Source organism: Ochotona curzoniae, unplaced genomic scaffold (genome assembly GCF_017591425.1).
Source record: "Ochotona curzoniae isolate NIBS_2020 unplaced genomic scaffold, NIBS_Ocur_1.0 scaffold_461, whole genome shotgun sequence".
NCBI classification, from domain to species: domain Eukaryota; kingdom Metazoa; phylum Chordata; class Mammalia; order Lagomorpha; family Ochotonidae; genus Ochotona; species Ochotona curzoniae.
This window is the reverse complement of record NW_024467120.1, coordinates 3,903,500-3,924,393: the sequence shown is the minus strand read 5'-3', so window position 1 is coordinate 3,924,393 and position 20,894 is coordinate 3,903,500. Positions and strand designations below refer to the sequence as shown.

At 45.7% G+C, this 20,894-nt stretch overlaps 1 protein-coding gene across 3 annotated transcripts in view; it reads left to right on the top strand.

Moving 5' to 3' along the window:
* Positions 1-20,894, top strand: part of ATXN1 (ataxin 1) — a 435,014-nt gene that overhangs the window by 9,406 nt on the left and 404,714 nt on the right. For all 3 annotated transcript variants that reach the window (XM_040967749.1, XM_040967751.1, XM_040967752.1), the window contains exon 2: positions 14-128. The gene's annotated coding sequence lies outside the window, so the exon portion shown is untranslated. The remainder of the gene's footprint in view (positions 1-13; positions 129-20,894) is intronic.

Below are 20,894 nucleotides of genomic sequence, written 5' to 3'. Positions count from 1 at the left end.
TGGTCCATTGCAGGGCCATCGTGCAACAAGTCGCCAGGGTGATCCCTTCGAGAAGCAGGCTTGGATTTCGTCCTCGCCCCACGGGCTCCTCCTCCACAGCCGCCACTGGGAAGTGCATCTCCTGTCAGGTGAGAGTTTGGTGACACTCTTATTTTCCATCTGAAGATAAAAATCTGGCCTGGGAAACTCTATGCTTCAGCACTCAGTTGGCTGCTGAATATAATTTTCTTTGCAAACTACAGCAGGCAGGAACTGGAACCATTGCTTAAGATGGTTCTTTTTGAACTTGGGTTAAAGTCTGTTATCTTATTGGCTGCATTGAATTGATTCATGGAGAAGTCCGCCTTTGGCTTTATGATGATTGGTTCCTGCTGTTTGGGGCTTGAGCCTGAGTATTGCAATTGTTACCCAGGCTTGGGAATGTTAGGCTAGAGGTTTGCTGTCACCTGTTTCAGGTTTTAGGTTTCGGTGGTTGTGCAGTTCACACATAGGGAAGCAGAGAACGGTTTGTTCCGGCAGGCAGTGTTTGTTGAATTTTGAATTTCTTTGTATCTGTTTGGATTTTACAACTTCCTGATTTCCTCATGTAACAGTGTAACAGTAAATTTCTCTGGCCTGGAGAGTCCTGCAGGCACTGGGTGGATGTGAGGGTTGATGACTCATGGTTCTTTGTTGAAGATGGGACAGCAGGAGGGTAGTGCCTGCAGCGCAAGCAGGAGGGAGGTGGAAGTGAGCTGTGACGTGTGGCCATCAGCGTTTGGGAGGACTGTGGACAACTGAGCGAGCACTGAACCGCTGGAAGCGACTCAGGCTGAGATGGAGCTTCCCAAACCCAGCTGCGAAATCACCTGGAGAACGTCAAACAGTAGGGGTGGGGACTGCCTGCTAGGGCTCCTGTATCAGGATGCTGTTTGGCGCTGCTGATCTCCTGGAGCTGTTGGTCTCCTGTGTGTGGATGCCTCCCACGCCTGGGAGCTGCTGGGATGTGTGGTCTCCCAGCAGTTCCTCCCAGGTCACCCTGTGCTTCCTTACTTGGTGAGAAGCAGTCTCCTCTTAGCAGCATCATATCCGAACATCTGCCATTTCAAAACTCATTTTGAGAGACTTGCTTTACCAAGCTGTTCGTCACCCAAGTGAGTCACAGATTTCTTGAAAGAGATTCTTGTCAACACTTGAGGTCCAGTGTGTAAAGCCACGGATACGTGTCTCTGGTGTTGGTGTAAAGAGTGTGGAGTCCAGGACCAGCTTTGCAGATGTAAAATGGAGAGCTTCTGTTGGGACCTGGATTCTAACTGCATTCTTTGCATTCCTCTGTACCCTCAGGAGTTGGGATAATTTAGGACTTTCTCATAGAGTTGTCTTGAGGATGGAAGGAATGAAATACTGTTTGTCCAGTGGTTTGTGACATATTAGCACCAGTTATTGCTGGCACATGACAGCTCTTGACATGATGGTTGTGACTGCCTTGTTTGGGGATGTTGGTTCCTGAACCATAGCCATCTAAGATCCAGTAAATAGACCTGCATCTCAACCCTGTGTTCACCCTGTAGATATTTGTCACTCTGCAAAATCAACACATTTTCTGAATCTTAAATACTGAATATATAATAACTCTCTCACTCTGCTAGTATGCGTATGTAGTTTTAAAATATTGTTGGCAGATGAACTGATATATTGCATGCATCAATGGAGTTACTTGTGGGTTGAGTGAGACAGAAAGCTAAGCGAGGGTTATGCCTCAGCAAGGGTAGCAGAGAAAGATCCTGTTGGGGGCGGTCAGTGTAGAATAGGGGTGGGAGGGAGTCGTGGTAACCATTGCAACCTGGTGACATTGCAAACTGAATTCTTTTTGTCATGTTGCTGTGCATTAGCAAGGTGTCCTGTGAGTGGGACTGAAGTCACCTGGAGTTCCATGCAAAGATGAACCTGGTGAGATCTGTAACTGACAGCCAGAGGCAAGGGTGGCGCTCTTCCTGCCACTTCCGCTCTGTGACTTGACCCATTTTACCAGTTATGTGTTAAGCAGAAAATCCACCCATTGAAGATTTTGGGGAGATAGTTTAATTGCATTGGGGGTGAATACACATATACTTTTTTTTTTAAAAAAAAAATTTGTTGTGTTTAAAGAGAGACATTGGTTATAATAAAACATCTCAGGAGTTTTATTGTGAAAAAAAGAAAAGGCAACCGAAGTCATCGCTGTTGGTGAGAGTGAACAATGCAGATGAGAGCCAAGTTTTTATAGTCTATTCAGCTAGTCTGAGTATCTTATGAATACTCATATTGTGTTACTGAGAGAGTAGTGCAAAGTCACCTTGAATTTTAAGCAGCTGACATTTTCTGTGATCACATTTAAAGGAAGCTCATATGTATTATCTAAACATTATACATAAATAATGGCCTCACTCCAGTCCTCACAATGGATGGTGAACCATGGGCAAGCAAATGGTATCATTCATGTTGTACTGTTATTTCCATTCATTTTTTTTTTAAATGAAAGCCTAGCCTACAATTATTTCTGGCCCCAGTTCTTTTATAAATATGATAGAGTTGTAGCAAGTTATGACCCAACATGTTCACAGTCACGGTCTATATAAAGAAATGATTCATTCATTTATTCACTGTGTGTGTGTGTGTGTGTTTAAATTGCTTCATGGTGCTGTGGGAATGAGAGTGAGTAAGAGCTACTGAAAGGAGGTTATGCTTTTCATGGTCCAGGAGGAGAAAGAACAAATGCTGTGAAATCACCAACACCAAGGGGAAGTGGGGTGGATTGTATGTGCAAGGTGCGTTCTAACATGGAAGGAATTTGCTGGGAGGAGGAGGCTCTACTGGGTTGAACTCAGAAGGCTGGGTTGCATCTGCATGCAAAGGGATGAGTGGAGGAAGACCTGGAACACAGCAGTCCAGTGGGTGAGCTGTGGCTTTTCTGGGCACTTGTGGCTGGATCCTGGGTGCTGGTGGCCAGGACCCTCTCTGGAGTCAGACAGACAGTAGAGAGTGTGGCCGTAAAACTGCTGAGAGGTTAGGTCTGGAGATAAATTTGGAGGCATCCTTGGCAGCAAAGTGATCTTTGAAATTGGGCTGTAGCTTCTCCTGCCTGGCCAGGAGTTTGCCATTGCCAGGAGGGGATGACAGCATCTCGGGGGGTGCATGGTGAGAAGGTAAGAGGCAGCAGAGGGGAGGGGGTTGCAGGGTGGCTGGAGCCCGGCTGTACTGTCACTGCTCCTCCTTGAAGGAGGGCTGCGGGTGGTGGAGGAATTGGGAGAGAGACAAGTGGGTAAACAGGGGTCTTGCGACCTGGCTCAGGCACTCTGGACAGCTGGTGCTGAGGCTGCAGCTCCATAAAATCTTGCTGAAACTTTTGTTTCTTTAAGACCTTTACAAAATAGGAACATGAGTTAATTTTAGCTGAATCTAAGATGAATGTGTATTGCATCTGAAACTCGGCGCATGCGCTATCTCTATGCATCTAATCAAATGATCCCCTCTATTTTCCCTTTAAATGGTTTTACTAAGATTTTCAGCAGAGCTCCATACGTATTAACAACAATCCCAGCGTTTCCTTTGATCTCTGGCACCGTTGATTTATTCCTCTCATGTGGTAGGGTAAATCACCTTTGTGTCACTGCTTGATGCTATAGCAATTGCTCATTTGTGGCAATTCATTGGCCACACTTTGATACATCCCATCCCTTTGGGTGCATTTTGTAATCTTAGAGGGTTTCCCAGGGCTTTTCTGGGAAATGTTCGAGGGTTATTCTGGAAGTTTATGAGAAAGCATAGTATGAAAGAAAATTATGCATAATTTCAAGTTTTTCTTGCACCCAAGTGCGCATACCTCTTAATTCCATTTTTCCATAAACTGTCAGAAGCACCTTGGTCTCTGCATAGAGCCATCTACTAGGCACAGTTCTTTGAGTGACTGATGTCCATTGTCAATCCAAGTCCATTGAATTTCCATTGCAAAGAAAACCAAAGCTATGTAATCAGCTGGCTTCATCCATGGGGGAAAGTTAGCCTGACACTGCTTGCCTGGAAATATGTGGGTATGTTGATGTTAGGGAGCGGTTTGTTTTAACATAATTAGAAAAACCTGGAGGCCAATTTGTGCTATGGGGGAGCGGACAGCGGTAACCACAGTATCTAAATGGATTGACTGTGTTAGCTCAAATGACTTAGGAGAAAGACAGTGACTTGCTTAATTTTCACTGAGGACAAGAGAGTTAGGACAAAGTGAGAGGGATGGAGAATATAATTCATAGCCAATTTTTGGTCTGTGAATCTTTAATGAGTGTATGTAATGTGAGAGAGGCATCGGACCAGACAGCCCCTTTTAGAGGGATATGGAAATGACTGACAGTTCTCCCCTCAACTTTTCATGCTCTCTGCTTTCTGTCGGGGTAGCCACTCACTGTTGCAGTTTCCATTTCACAGAGGAGGAAGCTGGCAACAGAGAGAGACACCAACTTGCCCAAAGTTGCCCAGCTATTCAATGGTAGAGTCAAGCTTGGGTGCCAGCTTACACTGTGGACTGTGGCTGGACATTGCCTCTGAAGCCTTCCGCCCTGTCCAGGAACCCACTGAGTGCCGGAGGCCAGATATACAGAGGGGCAGGTGCAGCATCCACTCTGAGAGGTCAGGATCAGGAAGGGTGTGTAGGGCTGGGAGCCCTGTGGGCTGCAGGCTCTGTGATGCAAGCTGGCCTTCCAGTATTTCCTTTCTTTTTTTTTTTTTTTTTTCTCTCTTCCTCTTGCCTCCCTGAAATTCCTACGCACTTTGAGTAATCATTAATGGGAGAAAATGATGACAGGGCAATGTGCTTATCTCTTTTGGAGGATTGGCTCACATTGGCTCCGAACGGTGTTCAGCATCTCAAGTCCCAGTGAGAGGATGAACTTTTGACTCTGAAAAGAGTTTCCACTGGGTCATTGCTCAGCTTGCAAGATTTGGCAGATAGGAACTGTTTATCTCTTCGCTCCGATAGGGTAGTTGCAACGCTGAAGGCAAGCTTCAGGAGCCAAATGGCTGCAGAAACGAGGTCAGATTGTGGGCTGGATGGCTGTGCGAGGGTCTCAGAGGACCTGGTGGGTTCTCTGTCCCTGCCTGCCCCAGCCCGCTCAGAGTGGTCACCCAGTCTTAGCTGATGCTCATCGAGATGATGGAGGAGGGAAAGGGTCCCTTTTCTCTTCACCTGCCTGGAGAAGGCTAGAATGACAATTGCCGAGGCTTGATTTATGTTGCTGGCTTCGGAGGCAACGCCTCTTGCTTTCACAGGTGCTTACGGAGCGGGAGATTCAGTCCAGGGCCCGCCTCCATCACAGCTGTAATTCCGTGTGTTTTTATTTACAGATTAGAAGGCTATGAGCGTGACATATGACTAACCGCGAAGCTCCTCCCCACTAGAGTGGCATGTCATCTGCTTCAGGGAACTAATTGCTTGGCAATTCCCCTTTGGTAATTCCCTCTTTATTTTCTGATGAGTTACTTAACAGTGATGGGCTTGTTGAGCGGAGCGTGGAGTTTTAATGTGTGCTCCAGAAACTCCACTGTAGGCCTGGGGGATATGTTTTTCGAATTCTATTTAGCTTTACTGAAGAAACACTGAAACCATTATAGGGCCTGTTAATATTTCACTTGCTAGGAGGTTAAACACTGCGCGGTGTGCTGTTCTCCCAAAGAAGTCAGAAGCAGGTTTCTTTCTTAAGGGTGCCCTGTGCGTTGGAAAATTATTAGAAAGGGCTTTAATATTTATAGAATGTTTAACACTCTTTAAAAAAAAAATAAATGATTTAAAGTGGACTCGCTTTCCAGTACAGTGTGGTGTGCATGGAAGCTGAGCTGTGGCAGGTGGCTGCTGGAGTTGGTTTCCTGCCTGCTGACAGGATGGCTTGGGCCACTCCATCGAGCTTGCCTGGGCCTCAGTTTCCCCCTCTGCAAACAGCGATGAACTTGAAAGCACTGATCTCCCAGCCCCCCTCCCTCTCTGACACTGCACCGCACCGTGAATAGATTTTATTGTAATTCTTCCCCCAAGACCTTGGCTTCTGTCAAATATCATTTGCTGTTGTTTGACTTTGTTAGGTTTTGTATTTAATTAGAATTTATATTTTAGCTATGATTGTGTCATTATTTAGAGAGTGAGTCGTAAGTGGTGCCGAAAATCATTTATCACCCCATCTATATTAGTTTTATTTCCCAAGACTTCCTCTGCTCCTTTTTACTGTTCTTGCTACCATGCCCCAAACAACATCCATTTCTGGAGGAGGAATGCATTGTGACTGGAAAGACTCTTTCAGCTAATTGCAAAGTTTTTTTTTTTTTTTTTTTTTTTTTTTTCCAACAGACACTCAGAAGCTCTGCTCTTCCAAGCACTAGTATCCAGGGCCACATTTCTGCCTTTCATTTGCAAGTAGAAATCTTTTTCATGTCGTTTGCTTTTACCTGCAGGTGCAGGTTTTAGTCTCTAGGTAATTCTTTTTCTCTTCTGCATCTACTTTTCCAATTAGCATGTGCAGCATTATCTTGTCTTTGTGGTTAATTCATAAGCATTTCATTCTGATGCCTCTTGATTCATTGCAATTATTGATAGTTTCTTTAGGCAGCTGGTGCCAAGAGATGGAGGGGACATTTGAGAGTTTTTGTGTTGTTCTTTCACTTTGTTGCATAGGCAGGGAGGAAGACGTGCTACTTAGGATGCATGGAAGCCAGGCCTTCGAATGGAAAGGTTTGAACTCTGGTTTGGGTTCCTTGGCTGTTTATTCCAGGTCATGGATCTCAAATCTATGATGCACAATTTCCTCATGTATCAGGTGAGGTTGAGAGCAATGCCTGTCTCATAGGATGGTTGAAAGAATCAAATCAGAGTCATACCCATTATGTGTATGGCATGTGGGAGGATCGCACTGACTGATAAAAAAACAATGTGCACTTGCACACATACACACACACGCATACACGCATGTACCAAAGAGGGAGAAGGCCTACCCTTTATAAGATGGAAAAAAAAAAGGAACAAAGAAAAGAGCTGTATTTAGGAGGTCATTAGGGCCAGAGGAGCCTTTCATTGCAGTTAGATGGTGGGCAAGGTTTGAGTCCCAAGTGGATGGGTGACCCTTGGAAAGGACTCTACCGCCTGCTCTGATCTGGTCATTGACCTTGCTTGTGTCACTATCTGATGGGCTCTCCAGGGGTTGGTCTGCCCCATGACAGATGCTGTTGGCCACCTCATGATTGATAGAAATACGTTGTATTATTTTTAAGATCTTTTTTTAATCATTCATATATTTTTATTGGGAAGGTAGATTTATAGAGAGAGGGAGAGACAGAAAGATCTTCTATCCACTCGTTCACTCCTCAAATGGCTGCCATAGCTGGAGCTGAGCCAATCTGAAACCAGGAGCCAGGAGCTTCTTCCAGGTCTCCCGTGCAGGTGCAGGGTCCTAAAACTTTGGGGCATTCTTGACTGCTTCCCCAGGTCACAAGAAGGGAGCTGGAAGGGAAGTGGAGCATCTGGGACGTGAACTGGCGCCCATATGGAATTCCAGTGCTTGAAGGAGGAGGATTAGCCAGTCAAGCCACTGTGCAGGGCCCTGAAACACTGCATTTTGAACACCACTTTGACCAAGGTTTGCAACCAAAAAGATAGTCAGTAAAATCAAAAGTTATCCTGCATCCACCATGCTCACTTTCAGATGTCATCTTCCAGTTCTTGATAATGTGACATTTGTCTTTTTTTTTTTTCATTTCAGCTTTTCTCATTTAGCATAAGCAGTCTCATTTGCAAGCAAGACTGCAAAAATGATCATTTGCAAGGATTATGTAACAGTCTATCAAGTTGCTGTATCTTAGTTTAAGTTTTATATCATTTTTGGGCATCTGGGTTGTTTCTAATTGTTTACTGTATAAAGTTGCGGTGAATATCTTTGCACACTTATGTGTTGTATACTTAGGACACATTTGCATGAGGTTTGGTACTGAGAAGGGTTTTGCTCTGATTTGGTTTCTAGAAGGCCTGTACTGATTTACATAGTTGCTAAAGATACAAGAATGCGTCTTGCTTGGACCTGATTAATTGTGAAGCTCATCATGATTATGATGATTTCTTTGGCTAATTTAATAGGCTGTTTGGCTTTAAAATCTGCATTCCTTTGATCTCTCTCACCCAGAGAGCATTTCAGTCTCTGTTTATTTACTAATTGTCCTTTACACAATTAGCAAATGGGAGTCTTGATGCTTACTAATCTATGTAGATGAGCTCCTTGTGTGCTCCAGATATTCTTCCTCTCCAAATCCAATTTCCTTTTATTCCAGGTCTTTCTTTTGATCCTACTCAGGACCAGTGTGGAAGGAAGAAGGCAGATCAACACAGCCTAGGTCCTCTCCAGTCTTATCTTGGAATGGGTCTCATTTTCTTCTGCCCACTGCTCCCAGTTGAAACTCTGATGCTTCCTAATTCCTGGCATCTCTAGTCCTTCACCTCCAACCTGCCCTTCGCTCTTTGACCCTTTACTCACTGCTGCCAGGATCCAGCACGCTTTGTGCCTGCTGTATCCACCATTGCTGCTCTCTGTTTCTCAGACTGTAGATGCCCTGGGGTTGGTGGGAGGTAGGATGGCTGATGGTCAGGAGCAGTGAGGCCTGGATAGTGGCTAGCCAAGGAGCCTTGTTTCAGGCTTCTGGGTTGGGATCTTCCCACCTTCCACCATACAGCTCTAGCTAGCAATGCCCTGGGAGGATGGGCTTGCTTGTCTGTATCAGAACTAGAGAGGCACCATGCTCCTCTGTCCCCTTCCTGTTAGAGCTCGTGGCTGAAGACAGCTCTTTGCACAGTAGCCTGGGAGCGCTTCCTAAGTCTTTGGGCATATCCAATGTCAAAGTCTGAACTTGGGCAAGGAGCTCAGTGGGTCCAGGCTGGTTTGGCATGTGATGTCCTTTCTATATGGCCTGTTGAGATGTACCATCGTTCTGGTCCAGTTTTCCTCCCTAAAGTCAAAGTCATCTTTTGTTGTTGTTGTTGAAGACGTGTTTATTTGAAAGGCAACCTGACAATGAGAAGGGGAGTAACGCAGAAAGAAGGAGATCTCTCATGTGCTGGGTCTCACTCCCAAGAAGCAGGAACTCCATCCAAGTCTCCCACATGAGTCTGGGGTCTGAGCGCTTGGGCCTTCTCTGCTGTCCTCCCAGTCATATTAGCAGGTAGTTGGATCAGAAGCTGAACAGTTGGGGCTCCAACCCAAACTCCCAAGATCGGATGCCTGTGTGTGATAAGTGGTAGTTTCATGTGCTGTGCTACAGTGCCAGCCCTCCAGATGGACATTTCTGAGTATTGGGAATCTGTCTGTTTTCCAGTATGCTTAGCCTGGCTCTGTGGGTTTGGCTGCTTATCTCTGCGGCCTGCTCACTCATGTGTTTCTCCATGTTTGCTGCACTGTCATTATCTAGCACTTCCTCCCTTGATGTTCCAGCCTGCTGCTCCCGTTTCCTTAGCACTCAGCTCTGCTCAACTTTCCCTCACTGTTTTCCTTTTTTTTTTTTAACATTTGCTTTATTCATATGAAAGAAAAAGGAGAGAGAAAGAGAAATCTGTTGGTTCACTCTTCAAATGACCACAATAGTTGGATCTGGGCCAGTCCGAATCCAGGAACTTCATCTGGGGTCTCTGTGTGGGTGCAGGGGCCCTAGTTCTTGGGCCATCTTCCTCTGCTATTCCAGGTGCATTAGCAGGAAGCTGGGTTGGAATGGGAGCAGCTGGGACTCAATGGGAGCTCATGTAGGATGCTGGCTGTATAGCTGCAGTTTAGTTTGCTGTGCCTCCATGCCAGCCTCTCCCTCTTTCTGATGTCTCTGGAAGTCCTTGGGCCAAGTTATTTACTGCCTGCTTGGAGGCCTCCTGGAACGTTTTCTACTTTTTTGTAGTGCAATGTAAACCCCTTCCCCAGCTCAGCGAAAGGAGGGACCTCTTCCACCCTCGACCCCCTCACCATTTGGGTTATGTAACCCTGCAGTAAGTACCGGCATCCCCTCTATGAAATGAATTTATGTGTTATACATTGGATGTGATGCCATCTATTAAGGTAGACCATAGCTTGCAGGATTGTGGTCTGGTACAGGTTGGGACCCAGCGTGCACAGCAGCACGAAGGCTGGTGGTGTGTGCTGAGTACTTTGTGCACCGCTGCCATGTGTGGTACAGGTGATGAAAAGATTCAAGAAGCATGTGCTGAGAAGGAAAAGGTAATGGGAAGGCCAGTGATAGATATTTTTTTTAAAGATTTATTTTATTTTTATTGGAAAGGCGGATATTCAGAGAGGAGAGACAGAGAGGAAGATCTTCCGTCCGATGATTCACTCCCCAAGTGAGCGCAACGGCCGATGCTATGCCGATCCGAAGCCAGGAGCCTCTTCCGGGTCTCCCACGCGGGTGCAGGATCCCAAAGCTTTGGGCCGTCCTCGACTGCCTTCCCAGGCCACAGGCAGGGAGCTGGAAGGAAAGCGGGGCTGCCGGCATTAGAACCGGCGCCCCTATGGGATCCCGGGCGTGCAAGGCAAGGACCTTAACCACTGCGCCATCGTGCCGGGCCCGGTGATAGATATTTTTCTGGAACAAAAGCTCTGTGTAATACAATGGTAGATTTTCTCAGTGCTATTTCAGTGTTACAGTATGGCACCAGAGCTGCACAGACTACTATAATTATTACTGAAATCCAGTACAAGAAAAATGGCTTTGTTTCTGAATGTCTCAAACTGCTTTTTTTTTTTTTTTCATATTGAAAAAGATTCCTGTTGCATTTCGATAACACAAGGATTGGGAGGAGCACGGCTGTCATGTGCGTGGAGGGAATGAATGTATGGGAAGTTCAGGTTCCAGGCAAAGGTGTTTTAGCCTTTGCCAGTTTGCCTTAATCAGGCTTGGAATCTCACTATCTAATTCAGGTCAAAGTTGCAAAGAGGTGATTGTTATCTGACAGAGTGTCCTTCTGGGGTTCTATGCAGGGTTGCTCAGGTTCAGGTGCACAGAAAGGGAAACCCTACGAAGGACACAGGGGAGATGCTGAGCCCTCCTCTGCATCACCTGCCCATTAGCGGGGGACTAAGAGGATTGGAGGACAAGGTGAAGAGAAGGTCTAGGCTGACCACGCAAAGGTACAGATTAGCAGTAGAGATGCAGCTTGGCTTGCTGTGTCACTACGCCAGCCCCTACTTTTCCCAAGACACCAGTTTGAATTTGTTTTCTTATTTTTTCCCCCCGTTTTCTAAGTGGTCTTGCGGTCATTAGTCAAGTTTAGGATTATATGGACAGAAGGAAGATGATCTGGTTGCATGTTTTAAAATCTCTTGCCCATCAAACCTTGCTTCCTATTGAATTTGAAGGAATGACAGTGACAGCATCTATGCCCAAATGTTGGTGTTTAACTCACTTTCTGGTTCTTTTGAAGACTCTATTTTTGCTCCATTGTACCTTTTGTTACTCTGTAGGGGGAATAGGTTGTAGTTTTCACCCTCTGTGTCAGCATCTCAAGTGAAAGAGTTGTTTAGCAATCTGTGTAAACATATTGTACATGAGGAAGAATCCTTTCTTTTATCTCCAAGCAAGCTGTAGCTCTATTCCAGGCATCGTAAGTAGCAGACTAGGAGAATGTCAGCAATTAGCAATGCTAAGATGAACAAGAATGTTCTGAATGTGACCGCCAAACATGGGTCTACCAGTAGTATTTGAGCCTCCTCTAGACAAAACTCAAGAAGTCACAGTTCATAGCTTCGTTCAAGTCCTCGAGGGAGGCCTGTTCATCTGTGGAAATGAACAAACGCGGGCTGTTTGCAGTCCTGCTGAGCCGAGAACGTTCGGTGACCTGGCTTATCTTGACATTTCTGTCTCTGAGTGGTGCACTTAACTGAACTCTTTGCCCTAAAGTCTCAGGAAATGATTTCCTTACAGTTTTTCTTCTTCTTTTTTTTTCTTTAAACGTCTCATTTTTAATGTTGTGGGTCTTCAAAGAGTCCAGAGGGATGAAAGCCCCACATTTCCTGTTTCTTGTGTCAAAACTCTCCTTGTCTCCTACTGGTGTTTTGCAGGCTGAGTGTATGATTTAGTAACGGCGGCCCTGGGAACCACAGTCATATGCAGTGGCTAGTTGGTCATGGGACCAACCTCAACTGATAATGTCCCATCACAGAGTCTGGGTGTCCTGTTTCAGAACACAGTCCTAATGCCTCCAGGTGCAGAGAGACCATCGCCATCCTCGTTGACCAAAGAGAACCCCAAGAGGTTGACTGATCTATGGGGCTCAAGGGATTAGCAATACATGTTACCCTGATTTTCTGACTGGTGGCTCTTATCTCTCCCTTCCAACACCTTATAGATGTCTGTATATCTCAGAAATGATGCAGTTGTGTCTCCAAAAGGGTAGAAAGGAAAGACAAGACTGCTGAACTGAGTTGACCCCAAAGAGCTGACTGGAGATGCAAACCAAGTGTGAATAAATGTGATGATCTGAGCACCCCCTAGTTACCCCCCGCCACAGTTTGCTGGAAACGCAAGCTGTGCCTCTACCGCCTAAGCCTAAACTTGATGGAGAGGTGAAGAATGGTTTAGTGGCACGTCTTGAGCTGGGTTTCCTTTGGTGCATCGTGTCAACAAGATGGAGGCCGTCAGGAAAGCTGATCTGATCTCCTGTGGGAAATCCTGAAATCAAATGCTGTCTTCGCTGAGAAGTCCTTCCCTGCGTGGGTCTGAAGAGACTCCAGGCAGATCATTTCTCTGTCTGAAGGTTCCTGCTGCCTTGCTACCCGAGGTTACAGAAGAGCTTAGAAGTAGCTCGTGGCAGCCTCCTGTGAATCAGCCTTAAGCCTGCTGGGTAGGAGGGTGCCAGCTCAGGACATTTGTATCTGTAAGAAAGCCGAGTCGCTGCCTTGCTAATTAAATCTCTACTGTCCTATGACAGGTTGCAGTTAATCTCCCAGGGAAGGAACGCTGTCCCCCCTCTTGATGCCAGAAGCCCGCATTAAACACTGTGAAGAGGATGCCATTGCTTGTAGAAGCAATTTGGTGGCGGGTAGTCCAGCAGTTCGTGGCAGAAATACTTCGAGTCTGATTCATTGTACAACTTGATTGAAGTCAGCTTTTCGGTCGTCAAGCCTCAGTAGCAATCCTGCAAATGAGACAAAGGCCATCTCTTTCTTAGGCCTACACCCCACCCCCAGGCTCTCTCCAACTTTTACCCCGGGGAGTGGAGGAACGTGGGTGGGGCTGGGAGTTCTGCTGGGCAATGGAGTAGCTACGATTGCTGGTAGACATCCCTCATGGCCCCAACATCTTCGTCGAGGGCCTGCAGATTCGTGTCTTTGCGGATGAGTTTATGAACTGGCTGGGAGGCATGACGCATCACCATTTTATGGTGGACCGCCCTTACGGATGCCACGTGGCTTCAGAGGCGTCCTCTTGGAACCCATGTCCTAGCTCTCCCGGTGTCTGAAGTCTGTGTCCCACGAGTGGATTTTGAGCTGGCTGGGGCTTAGTCGTGAATGTCCAGGATGCCATGGGGATGTTCTGCCTGCTCAGCTGGCTGTACTGCACCTTTTGTCATTTGTGAGGCAGCAACTCCCTCTGGAGCTCCTGGGAAGTCGTTACACCCAGACAGGAGGGGGGAAGAAAAAAGAAAAAAAGAAAGGCACCAATCCACTCTTTCCGACTTGGCGCTTCTCCACAGGCATATCCTGGGATGACCTGGAGTAGAAGCAGTGGAGAATAAATCCAGCTTGCACAGGCTTGTTCGAGCGAGTCCTTGCCTGTCTCTCGCCGCAGATCTAGCTTTTAAATACTCCAGTGATTGGTTTCATGTAAGAATGTGTGGGTTGTTGGATTGGGAGAATTTTTCTCTCTGGGTTTCTAGTGTTTTCAGAAATTATATATATATATGTATAAGATGTTCTATCACTGACTTAAATAGCTGAGCTTATTTAAAAAAGTTACAGATCCTCCAAGGTAGTACAGAATAAAAATGTAAGATGTCTTTATTACAAATGGTAGCACAACCTGCCGGCCTGTGTGAGTGTTTTGTCAAGAAAGATTCAAAGCAGAAAATCTGCAGCGAAGACAAGGCAAGCATAAACAGTAGCTGACAAATACCGCTCCTTCTTGGGAGTTTAGCCTGTGGAATGTTATGTAGGACAAAAGGAATGGGAGAGAGATTTCAGTAACATTTTGTTCTCTGTCAAAAACCTTCTGAAATATAAATCTGCTGTGTATTGGAGAATTGATTCGAGTTGAATGGCTTTCTTTTAACTGGAAGATCCCTCGGAAAGCAGTTCTTGTTCTGACAACCACAGTTTGGCCTTCTTTGACTTAAGGAGAATTGAATTCCTCTTTCTCTAGCTTATAGGATTGTTTTATGGACAAAGACACAGGTCAAATCCCATCCCAGTGGCTGGTGCTGCAGCGAATAGAAGCATTTCTAAAAGAAATATATTCATTTCTAGGCTCTGGCCAGGACCCGAAGTGGTAATACTAGCTTGAGATTATGCAGCCGTTTGCCATTATAAATAATTAAGTCATACATGTGCCTTTCAAATTTATTTTTTAAATTCTAGTCTCTTGCCATGACATTCGCTCATACCCATCCTTTGCCTGTTTCCTTATAATTTTTTTTTTTAAGATTTATTTTATTTTCATTGGAAAGGTGGATATACAGAGAGGAGAGACAGAGAGGAAGATCTTCCATCCGATGATTCACTCCCCAAGTGAGCACAAAGGCCGATGCTATGCCAATCCGAAGTCAGGAGCCTCTTCTGGGACTCCCACGTGGGTGCAGAGTCCCAAAGCTTTGGGCCATCCTCGACTGCTTTCCCAGGCCACAGGCAGGGAGCTGGATGGGAAGCGGGGCTGCCGGGATTGGAACCGGTGCCCATATGGGATCCTGGGGCGTGCAAGGCGAGGACCTTAACCACTTGCGCCATCGCGCCGGGCCCTGCCTGTTTCTTTATAATTGTGTGTGTGTGTACACACATACATGAGGGCACTTCAAAAGGTATGGGAATAAGAGAATTGAAGATAAGTGTATGTTTTGCAAACATTTTTGAAATCCCAATATTTTCTTTCTTAGTATGCTCTTTCATGAGTTCTTTGAAGACCTCTTGTATACATGGATTAAAAGTTTCTTGTACTGACCTAAGCTTACTTCAGTGACACTTTAAAAAAAAAAAAAGATACTTTTAAAATCTCTGTAAATTTCTTTTATAATTTTTACATTGAGACATAAGAGAGGAAGTGGTAGCTATCCCCTGGTTCATTCCCCAATGCCTACAACGCTGGGACCAGGCAACCAGGAGCAGGGAACTGAATCCAGGTCACCTGTGTTGGTGACAAGAACCCAGCCACTGAAGCCCTCCATGATACGTCCCAAGGTCAGGAGCGGGAGCTGGGCCTCCAGCAGACCCAATACCCTAAGGTGGGCTGTGCTAGTCTGAGGCTAAGTACCCACGCCTTTTCGTTCTATTTTCCCACCAACATTTGGAATGACTGTTTTCAAGTCCTATTGAGTAAGAAGCCAACTTTAGTCTCTGCTCTCTGGAAAGGATGTCCTTTGTTCTTCTGCTCCGGATGACTCTGTGAATTGCTTCTGATGATTGAAGTCTGCTAACTACATACAAAGCTGAACCCTGTTCTGAGGGTCTTGATGTGTTCGGCAGCCTAGGTGAAGGTTGAGAGCTCCTGCCCGGGCCGGGGCGGGGCGAGGGGGGGAGCTTACAGAGCTTGTCTTCAGAGGATGGGGCTTCTGCGAGAGTTGTGCACTTGATGTTTCCCACTTTGACAGTTGCATTAGAGAATTATTGATTGTTTTGAATTTCCAGATTGTTCTGACATTGCTCCTGGCCTCAATACTATATGCAATTTTCCACAATTTCTATTGCTTTGGAAATACTTGTTCTCTCTATAGCCGCTGGTTGAGTAGGCCTGGTAGTCTTCCTAGTATGCCAATGGTTGACATTCCCAGTGCCTTGAAGTTTAAAGTTAGGGGGTCAAGAGAAAAGTTGTGTAGAAAAAAAAAAAAAAAAGATAGGTTCTTACATGTATGCTTCGTATTTTATTTGGGTTTGTTGTTTTCTTATTTGGAAAAGTTTGTTTTTGTTAAGTGCACAGCTTACAGAATCCTAACGTGTTCATTCTTCACTCGTCGACAGTCCTTTTGGGCTCACTGCTGGACCACTTTCTGTTGGCTTCTCTTCTGGGACGTCATTTTGTGCCTGTCAGCTCTGGAGTGCTGTATACTGGGGCCTGAGTTTCCCCACCAATTTTACATCGTAGTCCATTTCCTGTGCTTATATTTCTTGGCATTTCATCCCCTTGCTGCTAGTCAAAACTGAAACTTGTCCATCCTTAGCACTCTGTTAATTCCTTCCTCTCTCTCTGAGCATGCTCCATTGTTATTTCCCAGGGACCAAAAAAAAAAAAAAAAAAAAAAGGTTTTGCTCGGGGAGCAAGGTGGGTGTCCCTGGCTGAAGATCTTGGGGAGGCATTTGTTCTGCCCAGGTGCTTTTCAGCTTCGCACTGCAGCGGCCACCAGCTTGTCTTGAACAAATTAGTTGTTCTTATGCGTGGTAAACCGTATCACACTCGCTGTTTAAAAATAATTAAGCTCCTCTCCGGGTTCTTTGCTGGGGGTCAGGAGCGTGGCTTGCTTTGCCGGGGAACACAGAAGTTAATCACAAACGGGTTCTCTGAACCGAATCATTAAAAATAGAGCAAAGTTTCTGAACTAGGTAGTTGGCAGAAAAGCCTGCGCTCCCATCTGTGCGTGGTTAGGAAAATATTTCATGATATTTAAATAGCATCGGCTTTGCTCTCTTGTGTGTGAGCCTCTGTGTGTGTGTGTGTGTGATTCATTGCTCTGAAGGTTTGTTTGACTATTAGCTAATGTTACATCAAAAAAAAAGTCACTGGGAAGGAAACAGCAAAAGCTGTGCAGGTGCTTTGGCGCAGGTGCTTTCTTTGCCAGTTTTGGTGAAGGAGCAGTGGTCTCTTCCATCTTGTACTGGAAGTTTTTCTGGTCCCATGTGCCTCGGAAAGACATCTTGTCTTTCAAACGGCCTGTCTTCGGGGACTCCACCACTTAAGCTTTGCAAACGGCTTTTAGGAGCTCGGTGGAGGGACGTTCTGTGAATCTATTTCAGATTGGAATGTGGCAGCTGAGGAGAGTCTGGGTTCCTTGCAAATGGATTTATGCTTGAACATACATCACGCTCATAAACACCCCGTGACACAAGTGCCCCCACGTGCACCCCTGGTCTGGAGAGCAGTTTACTCTTTCGAATGGAGTTTCCAGCAGCATTCTGTAAGATACCTTCCACACTGGCCAGTTCTGAAGCCGTGTAACATGTGCTTTTTTTTGTTTGTTTGTTTGCAAGTTTTATTTCTTTATCCTTGGCAAAACACCATATTCACGGCAAAATAGATATAGCAGGGTGTGTGCTTGGAAGTTTTAAATTGCTGTTTAATATAAAGATTATTCCCCTATGGTATTTTTCTGTTGAAAGTATCTCTTTTTATTCCTGGAAAACTCTTATTTAAGATTGATTCCTTTTCCCCAGGAAAGTTATTGAATTAAATTATAACTAATGACCAGTAAATGCACCAAAGGGAGATTAGGAATTATTAAGAGAGAGAGAACAAAAAAGGAAGTTTGTTACTTTCCATTCTCTGGCACTAATATGTGATTCTCAGACTTGCAAACTTCTGCTTCTAGAAATTCAGAGTGTAGGCACCTGTCTGGTAAAGGATTAAGCACTGAAATCAAGAGGTGTGGAGTGATCTGCTCACATGAATAGGAATAGCTTTGATAAACTTCATCCTCCATGCCGCAGGGAGTGCTCAGCTGTATCCGCTGTAACTGATCGTAGTGTGCTTGTTGAGCTCTCTGCTATACACGGAATTTAAAACTACAAGGAACCGGGCCCGGCGCGGTGGCACAAGTGGTTAAAGGTCCTCGCCTTGCACGCCCGGGATCCATTTTGGGCCATAACGGCCAGAGCTGAGCCGATCCGAAGCAAGGAATCAGGAGCTTCTTCCGGGTCTCCCATGCAGGGTGCAGGGTCCCAAAGTCTTGGGTCATCCTCAACTGCTTTCCCAGGTCACAGGCGGGGAGCTGAATGGGAAGCGGGCTGCCGGGATTAGAACCGGCGCCCATATGGGATCCTGGTGCATTCAAGGCGTGGACTTTAGCTGCTAGGCCATAGCGCCAAGCCCCACTTCATTTTTTTAAAACTACTTATTTGAAAAGCAGTGTTACAGAAAAAGAGAAAGAGGTATCTTCTATCTTCTGGTTCACTCCCCTAATGGCTGCTACAGCTGGAGTTGGTGCAGACTGAATGAAACCAGGAGCCAGGAATTCCATCCAGGTTGCTCACATGACTGGCATGGATCCTAGTGCTTGGATCATCTTCCTCCTTCCTGAATACATTGGCAGGGAAGTGGAAGGCAAGCAGCCACCACTCAAATTGGCCCCATATGGGATGCCAGTGTTGCAGACTGGGGGCTTGACCTGCTGCAACTCAACTAATTTGGGTAGAATTTTCTATGTGCCTAGAGCACTGTGCTAGGAGGGCTCAATCGTGTTGAATAAGTTGTCTTCAAAAACATTCATTTTAAAATTCATATTCTGCATTATTTCTGGGCAGGCTCTAAGAGGTGGTAAGTGGATTGTACTGTTTTTGTTATTCTATATCAGTGGAAACTAGTGGAACGCAGTGAACCCTGAGTGCCCACGAGGGGAAGTGGTGACTGTCCTATGCTTGTAGCCGTCCACACATCAGAACTCCGGCCGTCTCCCATGCAGAGGACGGCCAAACTGGTGACACTGGTGAGGCTCCCCTGGAGGGGAGGCTGGTCCATTCCCATTCTTTGCACTTGTTTCTGATCTCATGAACTTGTGTCTTGTGCGCATTTGAACATCTTTCTAGCCGTTGACCTGCGGAGTTTTCACTTGAAAAAAAAAATGAGATTCCACAGTTAATATTTTTATTTATTAAATAGTTAGACCATCTTCGCTTACTGTGTGTGATGGATAACACGAGGAAAGGTGCACACACCCAAGAGAACCTGGTCTTTTAATAATAGCAATGGCTGGCTGGCAGAGTGAGGATTTAGGATGTGTCAGTTACTGTTCTAATCTCTTAATTCTCATCGTAAACATAGATGGGTCGTTGTTATCTTCCCTTGACAGATAAGCTCACTGGGTTAGTAGCTTGCCCAAGGTCACGGAGGTGGTAGCTGGCAGAACTGGGACTCAGCTGTTTTAACCTTAGAGCCAATACTTCAGCAAGTCAGACTTACTGGTTACTCAGTGCACACTGAGTATTCAGTCTATGCAAAAACGTGTTCACAGTATGAATATGTGGTACCTCTGTGTTTAGATTTTAGTGACCACAAACTTGATGTCCTTCCCCTGAATGGTCATCCTGGGTCTCCTCACCTTGCCTTCTTCTTCAAAAGTGACTGCTTTAGAAAACTGCTGCTTGGACACATTTTTAATGGAAGTGCATGAAAATGCTCCTGTGTGATCATTGAAGCAGTTTTCCTGTCTCTTCGTCCTGTTCTGTCTCCCTTGGGTTTCTTCTCTCCTTTTTGCTAGCGCCATGGACACCTAGAAGAACCCACAGTTAAAGATTAAACGGTCCTTGCCTTGGTCCCCAGGTCTGAGTGCTGGGACCGGCCCTGGTGAGTCTTGGTGAGAGGATTTTATTGTTGATAAACTCAAAAGGCGCATCTTCTTCCAAGGAAATGCTGCAATGGAGGAGTTGTAGCCAAACAGCCCAGAGCGTGGGCCACCTGCGACAGGACTGACACGGCTCTCCCAAACATGTTGGGTTGTAAAATTCTCAGGCATTAACTCTTTGGACATGTGTCTCTTTTTGAAAGCATTGTCCATTTCAAAGGCAGATATATATAGAGAGAGAGGTGGAGAGAGGACAAAGAGAATAAGCTCTCACCTGCTTGTTTCACTCCCCTTTGACCCCCCCCCCCAACAGCCAGGCTTGGGGTCGGGGGCTGAAGCCAGGGGTCAGGGTCTCCTACGCGGATGGCAGATCCCCCAAGTACTTCAGCCACCACCTGCTGCTCCCTAGAATGTCTGCTGGTAGGAAGCTGGAATTGGGAACAGAACTGGAGCTTGAAGCCAGCCACCCCCATGTGGGATGTAGGCATTTCTAAGCAGTATCTTAATTCCTATACCAAATGCCCACCTCAACCTGTGGCTCTTCATGTATGTGTCTTAAAATAGCCATCCTTTTTAAATTGAAAAAAAAAATATTTTTTTTTTTTTGGTAGCCAGTGTGAGGGTCCTTCGTAAGCAATCAGAAACTCATGGGTGGACACAGAGCGGTCACAGAGCGGTGCTGTCCCCCAGGTGCCGGAACGTGGCCTTTCAGCAGGTAGCAGGACCTGGTGCAGTAGGTATAAACAAAATGAATTCTGGCCTGGCAGGACTGACACAATTCTCTCATCAGTTGGAAAATACATTCATATAATTCAGCACATCTTTTAAAAATAAGAGCTTTTTGTTTGTTTGTGTAAAAAAAAAAACAAACAAATAAGGTATTTTGTTACATGAACGGTTTTTTTTCTAATGGTCCTGCAGTTCCGTTAAGGGAGCTGGCTTGCTTAAAGCATCTTAGCTATTTAGGATTTACCTCTGTGTTACTTTTAAGTTCTTGCCCTGTAATTACAGAAATCCGTAATGGATTTAAGAAGATGAAGGAAGGGTCCCCTTAGCTAACCCTGAAGGTATGCCTGCATTTGTACATGGAGAGAGCTGTTTCACACACACTTCTCCTACGGTGGCTTTCCATGTTTGTAGTGTCGCCTCTACTTTCAGTGTGAAAGCGTGTAACGTGCGCCTCACT